This window comes from Chrysochloris asiatica, unplaced genomic scaffold (assembly GCF_000296735.1).
Source record: "Chrysochloris asiatica unplaced genomic scaffold, ChrAsi1.0 scaffold00066, whole genome shotgun sequence".
NCBI lineage: Eukaryota > Metazoa > Chordata > Mammalia > Afrosoricida > Chrysochloridae > Chrysochloris > Chrysochloris asiatica.
In genome coordinates, this window is record NW_006408584.1 from 3442160 (window position 1) to 3451433 (window position 9274).

Sequence of the window (9274 nt, forward strand, 5' to 3'; positions counted from 1 at the left end):
CGGGAGAAAGATGAGGCTTTCTGCTCCCGTAAAGATTTACAGCCTCGGAAACCCTGTACAGGGTCGCTATGAGTTGGAACTGACTCCACGGCACATAGCAACAACCAAATGACGTGGATGGAGTCCTGGTGTGGCACTGTGGATTAATGTGCTGGACTGCAAGGTCACTTTGCACCTCAAGGTCGGTGGTTCAGGCTCACCAGCCACTGCTAGGAAACGCTATACAGGGTTGCTGTGAATTGGTACCAACCCAAAGGCACTTAACAACAACAACAACAACAGTGAGGTGGGTGGAGTCCTGGTATGACACTGAAGAATAAGCACTAGACTGAAATTTTGGTTGAATTGCATGGTCGGTGGTTCAAACTCACCAGCCACTCTTAGGAAATCCTATACAGGGTCTTTTTGAGTAGGAACTGACTGGATGTCACTTAACAACAGCAACAATAATTAAGTAGACAGTGGATTGCATAATATTCCCCTAAAATTTGTGTCAATTGGAGCCTCAGAATATGACTTTATATGAAAATGACATCTTTGCAGATGAAATTAAATTAAGAAAAGGTCATACTGGATCAGGGTGGTTTCTAAACCCAATGACTGGTATGTCCTTATAGGAAAAGAAGAGGTCACAAAGAGAAACATAAGATGAAAGAAGTCCATGTGAAGGTAGAGGCAGACTGGAGTTTTGCCGTCACCAATCAAGAAATGCTGGAGCCACCAAAAGTTAGAAGAGGCAAGGAAAGATTTTCCCCTGAAGTCTTTGGAAGGAGAATAACCCTGTCTACACCTTGATTTCAGATTTCTGGACTTCAGAATAGTAGAAAAATTAATTTCTACTGTCTTAAACCACCTACCTATGGACTTTTATGGTGGCCCTAGGAAATTAATACACAGTGATATGTAGAAACCACTGTATGTTCACCTAACACCACCTCCTTTTCCCCCCTTAGCACCATAGCTTAAGTGCATTTCCCATCCACCCTTCTTGAAGGCATGTGACTGAATTCTGGGCAATGGAAAAGATGTACACCACTTGCAAACCTGACCCCTAATATTCCTCATGGACAACCCTCCAAGTTCTATCCTTTTTCTTGTCTGTCCATCAAATGTACAAAATTAAAGGAAAGAGTGAGATCTAGAGAATGGAAGAGGTGCTATGAGTGAGAATATGAAATAGTTGTCCCATTCTTCCTCCCACTGCACTTATATTGGACTATGACTTGAACAAGAAATTAATCTATATGCATTACATTCCTAAACTTTTGGGTTGTTTATCATAGCAGTTAATACTCAAAAAGTTCACTGAAAAGTAAAATTCCATTTTATCCAGAACTTTTTGAAGCCTCTCATAGATGTCACTCTTTTGTACATTATATGTGCGTGTGTTTATCTGGTTATGTTTCTGAACTTTCTATGTGAGTGAACATTTCTTGTTCTCCATATTATTTTCTTCCTTCCTTTCTTATTTATATATTTAAATACTGTAATGTAGTATTTAGAGGGGTGACCCTTTTTTCTGCCAAAATTTATGTGCGGGTCATACAAAATTATCAACTTAAAAATTAGCTTGAGTTCAAATTTACCAGCCGTTCCTCAGAAACCCTATACAGGATGGCTATGAATAGGAACTTAACAACAACAACAAAATGTCTAGAACTTTGATTGCCTTGGCAGGGCAGACGAAATGATTTTGCTGGCCTTATACAGCCTGTGAGCTAGATGTTCCCCATCCCTGCTCTAAAATAATCGACCATGATTCCCTTACATCATAGTATCTACACCCTGTTTATTTCCCCCTCTGATGGTTATCATAGTTGATCTCTGTGATCAGTAGAATACATCAGAAGTGATAGTACATCACAAAGCATGTTAATATGTTATAAAGACGGTGGTTTCTATCTTAGTCACAGGTACTCTTTCTGTTTTAAATCATTTACTCTGTGGAAGCAAGCTGCCATGATGTGAGGACACTCAAGTGGATTCTGGAGAGACCCAGTGGCAAGTAACTGAGGACTCCAGCCAGCAGTCAGTGGGTACCTGAGTCCTGTCAACAGTCATGTGAGTAAGACTGAAAGTGAATTTCCTCCCAGTTGACCTTCAGCTGACTGCAGTCCCAAAAAACAGTTGAATCAGAACTACCCAGCTAAGCTACTCTCAGATTTCTAATTCTCAGAAACTGTGTGGGGTAATACACCTTTGATGTTTTAAGCGGCTATGTTTTTGGATTATTTGTTACACAATAGGCAGTTAATACATATAGCACATAAATCAATCTATGTCAATGATTATTAAAGTGCGTGAATAGGCAACTTTTGATACTAATTAGTTTTCTCAAAATTAATTCCTGTGAGTAAAAGATGTTAAGAGTAGTTACCAACAATACATTTTTAAAAAATGAGCAATTAGCTTTGGGAATTAAAACTTAACTACAGCATTGTTTCCCATTTCATTAAAGTCATTAAACATTATTGGAGTGTATTTGTGGCTATTAAACAGAACCTCACAATATTGGGACCTTTGGAGTAAAATTACTCCAAATGAGTCTAAAAAATAAAATTTCTTTCTATCAATGTGAATAATATAATAACTGCTTAGTAGAAGTTCCTAAGAGATGGACTGGCTTTAACATATTTTAAAGAATAATATTATAAATGAATGCTTTTGAAGTTCTAAAAGATAGTTTATTTCATCAGCCTCCTCCTTTATGTTACTAACAATATTCACTGGAATTTATGTAATTATATTTTGTGAAAATTAAACCTCAATAATGTACCTGTCTGAAGTCTAACCAATTCTGAATTAATGAAACTCAAAATAATGTAGTTTTCTCATGTGCAAGAAACCTGGATTACCTAAAAATCTCAAGTGATGAGTGAAGACAGTAGCTCCAAGCCGTTGTGTATTTGCCAGGATTGAGCCATGACTGTTCACTGTGTTGCACCGATATTAAAATTCAGCCTTTGGTACCAAATTGTCTCAATCTTAGCTGCATGCTAATTGCACTCAACTAAAATGGCTATGGGAGCTGAGAAACAAAGGTAGAGTATTAATTGACCGAATGAGATTCTTAGGGATTTAAGTGGAGACATGAAAGATGAGGAAACGGAGTGAAGTGAGGACTATAGTTCTTAACTGACACAATCAAAGTTTAGACATTTCCTTTATTTAAAATTTGGTTCTGAGGAATTTGGAGATAGAAAAGTGTTGGATATTCATGAAGAAAAAAGTTATTTGAAGGGCAAAAGGGCCAATAATGATGATAATATTTGAAAGAGAAAATTGTGATTTCCGAGTAGCAAAATAAAAGAGGTTAAGTTTTAATACAATGATCAGTTTACCAAGACCTAGTATCCTGGTATGATGCTGTGAGTTAATACACTGGACTGCAAAGTTAGTTTGAACTGCAAGGTTGGTGGTTCAAGCTCACCGACCGCTCCTTGAAAACCCTATGCAGGGTCACTATGAGTCAGAACTGGCTTTAACGGCACACAACAAGAAGTATCAAAATTAGTGATGATGCTCTTACATTGTTGGACAGCCCAGTATTATAGTATACATAGTTTGTTTCCTGAGAATTTATGTAATTATTGATCATTATGTCATGGTCATTATGAAAGTTAAGTATAATATGTTGTTGTTTTCCCTGCTTTTAACATGCTAAGGTTGCCTTCCATGCTGAATACATGTTAATATTCCACGTAAGCTAGCAGATAGAGACATCGGCAAGTAAAATTGACGAAGGTAATTTTTGCACCTACTTTCTGTGTACAATGGGTGTTGTTGAAGGACAATCATGATGGAGTAAGGGGTAGCAGTATTATGCAACATACTCTCTGTTTCAAAGTACATGAAGAGGTTTATGCTTCTGGCATTATATGGAGAAATCTTTCCTACTAGAGAGTACTGAGAAATGGTGGGTAGAAAAACAAAAATGTAATTTTAAACATGATTATGCCACCAGTAAAGTGTGAGTAACAACTGGAAGCCAGAAAAGGAAAAAGAAAAAACAGATTCCACAGAAATGAGTGGGCTGAACAAAGGTTGCCTAGGAGGACCTCCATCAATTCCTCATAGATAAGAACCTGAATTTTGTGCACACATAGGCGACAAGATACTAAATCTAGTGTCCAAACAGGGTAAATAATTTTAGGTGCCATTGCATTAGTTCTGTTTTCATAGTTTTCTCAAAAGGAAACTATTCCCAAATCTGTACCATCCTCACAATTGTTATTAATTTGAATCCATTAATGCTACCACTGTGTTAATTCATCTTGTTGGGAGTCTTCCTCTTTTTCAATGACTCTCCACTTGACCGAACATACTGTTCTTCTGCAGGGAGAAGATAAATTCTTCCTGATAATATGTTCAAAATATGAGAGACAAAGTCTCATCATACTGGCTTCTAAGAAGGATTCTGGCTGCATTTTTCCAACACAGATTTGTTTACTCATCTGGAAATTTATGGTACTTTAAAATATTCTTCTCCAACACCATAAATCAAATGCATTGATTCTTCTATGCTTTTCCTCATTCATTGTTCAACTTTCACATGCATGTGAATTGAAAATACCATGGCTTGGGTCAGGCACAACTTAGTCTTCATACCAATATCTTTGTTCTTGAACTTTTTTCTTTTTCTTTTTTAAGTTTTTATTGTGAATTGAGTGATTGTTTACATGGGACAACATCAGTTTTACACTCAATGATTGCAGTCTCCTCCGTGCATCATCATCATTCAACAGTATTTGCTTCTATTCCTCCTGTTGTTGGTTTGTTTGTTTTTGGGATGTACACATTTTAAAGAGTTCTTGTGTAGCAGATTTGCTCAATGCAATATGTCGTTGACCTTGGGGTTAGCAGTCAAGTACTGACTCTACAACACCACATCAGGACCACAACAACACCACAAGTTTCCCCTCTTACCCCCAGGCAGTAAATATAAAATCATTGCCATTGGGTTTCCAAGGTTATAATCTATGAAAGCAGACTGTCACATCTTTCTCCCAGGATTGATTCACACACTGACATTTTCCACTTAGCACCTTAACCACTGCACCACCAGGGTTCTTTTCTATGCCATGAAACAAAACAAAACAAAAAAGGCATAAAAGGTGCAAAGATTGAAAGGAAGGAACAAATTCTTTATTCAGAGCTGATACAAATTTTGACAGAAAACTCAAAATAATTTACAAAGAAATTATTCAAATTAATAAGAGAATGTAAGCAAAGTTGCTGGATATAAGATCAATATATATAAATCAATTGCACATACAAAGACTTTTGCTTTGCTATTTTAATAGCAAAAGACTGGACATAATCCAAATACTAATCAGTAGGTGACTGGTTGAATAATATACTGTGCCCACACAATTAATTGAATGCAATTGAATAATAAGGAAAAATCGATATCTTTATATACTGCTATAGATTAATCTCCAAAATATACTGTTAGGTCAAATAAAAGCAAAGTGGAGAAACATGTGTGTAATATGCTGCCATTGATCTGAGAGAGGAGAAAGGGTCTGCATATAAAAGTTTAATGTATACTGATATCTTTTAAAATAGATTACATATAGATTGAGAGGGGAAGGGAGATGGAAATGGAAGGTGGATTTCTTGGAATATACCTAATTTTATAGATTTAATTTTACAATTCTATAATTATTTTAAAGGAGCTCTGGTAGCGTAGTGGTTACGAATTGGGTTGTGAACCGCAAGGTCAGCAGTTCGAAACTAGCAACTGTTCCACGGGAGAAAGATGAGGCGTTCTGCTCCTGTAAAAATTTACAGCCTCAGAGACCCTGTACAGGGTCGCTATGAGTTGGAACCGACTCCACAGCACACAGCCACCAGCCAGCCATAATTATAACAAAGTTAAAAATCTAAGAGGTGATCTCTAAATTTGAAAAGCAAACTGAACATTTGTTGAATATATCAAGTTGGTTATGTATCCATACAAAGAGGAACTATTTCCTGGAGTATTTTTATTTATTTGTTTGTTTGTTTGTTTATTTGTTTGTTTGTTTGTTTGTTTGTAGTGGAAGGAGAAAGGAGTTAGTGTTAGGACTATGGGTGGTGGTGGTGGTATGCCTTGGAGTAGGTTCTGACTCAGCAACCCTGTACAGGGTTTCTGAGGCTGTAAATCTTTATAGGAGCAGAAAGCCTTATCTTTCTCCTGTGAAGCAGCTAGTAGATTCAAACTGCTGACCTTGGGGTAACCCACTATACTACCAGAGCTCCTTAGGACTTTGGGTAGGTCTAGATTAAGCCTAGGACTTTGTTTAGTGTTAGGTTATGGTTAGGACAGGAGTTAGTGTTAGGGGTAAGTGTTGATTAGGGCTAGGAGTAAGGTTTGGTCTAGTTTTAGGGTTATCGTTAGGTTTCATCATGTTTATTTTTTTTCTTGAAATCTACTTGATTTCCTCTTCATGTAAATTATTCCTCTTAATAGTGTCCCACATGAATCTTAGCCTTTTTCAGATTTTTTTGTTCTTTTTTCTGATTGTTCCTCTAAAAGATGACTAGTGCTACATTTGCCTTCAAACTCAGTAATTCAGTTTTTCATTGATTCAGTTCTACTTCTTTGCCCTTTCAATATATTATCTATTTCTGAAGTCTTACTGTTAATCTTCTGGCTTCCTATGTTGTTTTTATACGGTTTCCATTTTTTCATTTATTTTGTCAGTTCTTGTAGTGTTTTCTTGAATTCGTCTAAAGTTTTGTCTGTATTTTTCTTATTTTATCTGTAATTTTCTTGGTCATTCTCTCAATCCATTGAAAATACCTAAAATCATTCTTTTAAATTCTTTATCAAGTAATTCTGATTCTATTTCTAGTATTATATTTTCCGACTCTGTATTTTGACCACTTGTCTGAGGCACTTTGTAATGTTCTTCATATAAACTGAAAGGCATTGCAGTGTCATTGTTTTTATATTGTATTGATGATTGTATATTGGTGTAGTCTCAGGCACTTACCACTTGTATCCTGGTAGATTTGATAGCGACTGGAAATGTGAACACAGTTCTCTGTGTAGTGTAGTTCAGAGCAGGTTCATGTGCCTCCATATATGGAGGGAAGTATGGTTGGCACCTGACCTCAGAAAGAGCAGAGGATATAATTCTGGCTGTTAGGCTGGTAAAGGTGCACACTAGAAATGCTACCAGCTGCCATGAGGGCATGAGGAACAAGGGAAAACCACTTGCTGCCAACCTCCATCTGCATTCTATGCTTCCGGGCCATCCACCAAAACAAACAAACAAAAACTAACCTTACTACCATTGAGTTGATTTTGACTCATACTGACCCTTTGTAGGATTTCAGAGGCAGAAAGCCTGCTCTTTCTCTGGAGAAACACTTGGTAGATTTAAACTGTTGACCTTATTGGGCTAAAAGCCCAATGTGTAACCCACTACACCACCAGGGCCCAAAGTCTCAAGATGGCTAGCTGTAAGTCCACCCATTTTTCTTTGTTTCACTCTCATGTTCAGTTTTTTCTTTCAGTCATCACTCAATCCACCTCTCTGTCCTATCCTCTGAAGCTAAAAGTTCAAAGATTCACCACCCATATCTGTTTAACTTGGTCTCCTATTACCTTGTTGTAGGGGTTCTGCTCAGAGCATCTGCCTACTAATACCATCTTGTCATGTAAGTCCAAGGAATGATTTCAAGTGACATTAAATGACAGTATTTTTATTGTATATCCCTTGTAAGAAGTACCTCTCCTGACCATATTCCATGTTTGCCTGAAACAATTCTATATTCTTTCTGTTCTGGCATAATAATTAATAGCATCACATTTCAGGTTTAAAAATGTCCTGGTTTTAGATTCTAAATTATATGGTTACTCTGGTTGTATACTAATGATAATAAGAACAATAAAAAATGATCATAAATTGTTTTCAGCAATCACATTGTTGGTGATTGCTATTCTGAGACAATTATCTATACTGCAGGATAAAGAAAATGGGTAATTATGTCGGTGCCATTGGGAACTGAAATTTTGACTTGTTGTTGTTGTTAGGTGCCATCGAGTCGGTACCAACTTATAGTGACCTTACGCACAGCAGAATGAAACACTGCCCAATTCTGGGCCAACCTCATTATCGTTGCCATGCTTGAATACATTGATGCTGCCACTTGGCCAATCCATCTTGCTGGGGGTCTTCCTCTTTTTCTCAGACCCTCCACCCTACCAAACATGATATCCTTCTCCAGTGACTGATCCCTCCTAACAACATGTCCGAATTATGAGAAATGAAGTTTGGCCATCCCTGCTGGTTCTTTTGGAAGCCCATGGCACTAGTTCCAGTAACTTTTTTGTGATGTCTCTGAGGTGTTCTATGTATCTGATCATGATAAACAGAGACGATTAAGGTTGTCAAGGATTTCCTTTTACTTGAACCCATAATCAATGCCCATGGAAACAGCAGTCAAGAAATTAGATGATATATTGTTTTGGGAAAAATTTGTTGCAAAAGACTTTTTTAAAGTGTTAAAGAGCAAAGATGTCATCTTGAGAACTAAGTTGTTCCTGATTCAAGCCATGTTATTTTCAATTGCCTCATGCATGTGAAAGCTGGACAATGATTAAGGAAAACCAAAGAAGGATTGATGAGTTTGATTCTGGTATCAAAATCTTAGCAAAGAATATTGAGTATACCATAGACTGCCAGAAGAAGGAACAACTCTGTCTTGAACAAAGTGCAACCCAAATGCTCTTCGACATGAGGATGGTAAGACTCATGTTCTTTGGACATGTTATGAGGAGGACCAGTTCATGGACATTCTACTTTATCAAGGACATCATGCTTGGTAAAGGGGAATCCATGAAATAAAGGAAGACCCTTAATGCAATGGATTGATAGAGTGGCTGCGGCAATGGGCTCAAACATAGTCACAATTGTGAAAATGGTGCAGGGCCAAGCAGTGTTTCTTTCTGTTGTGTTGAAGGTCACTATGACTCAGAACCAACTCCATGGCATCCAACAACAACAACAGGGATCACCATTATCTGTGAATAGGAATAGTTTTAGTTTTCACTTACAATTTGGGTCCCCTTTATTTCCATCTCTTGCTTTATGGTCTGGTTAGGGTTTCTGGTACAATATTGATTATTGTTGTTGTTGTTAAGTACTGTTGAGTCAGTTCCAACTCATAGTGACCCTGTATAAGCCTTCTGAGGAGTGGCTAGTCAGCTTGAACTACAGACCTTGCAGTTAAAACCGGCCTTGCAGTCCATCCAGCAAATTAACCCAAAACACCACACCAG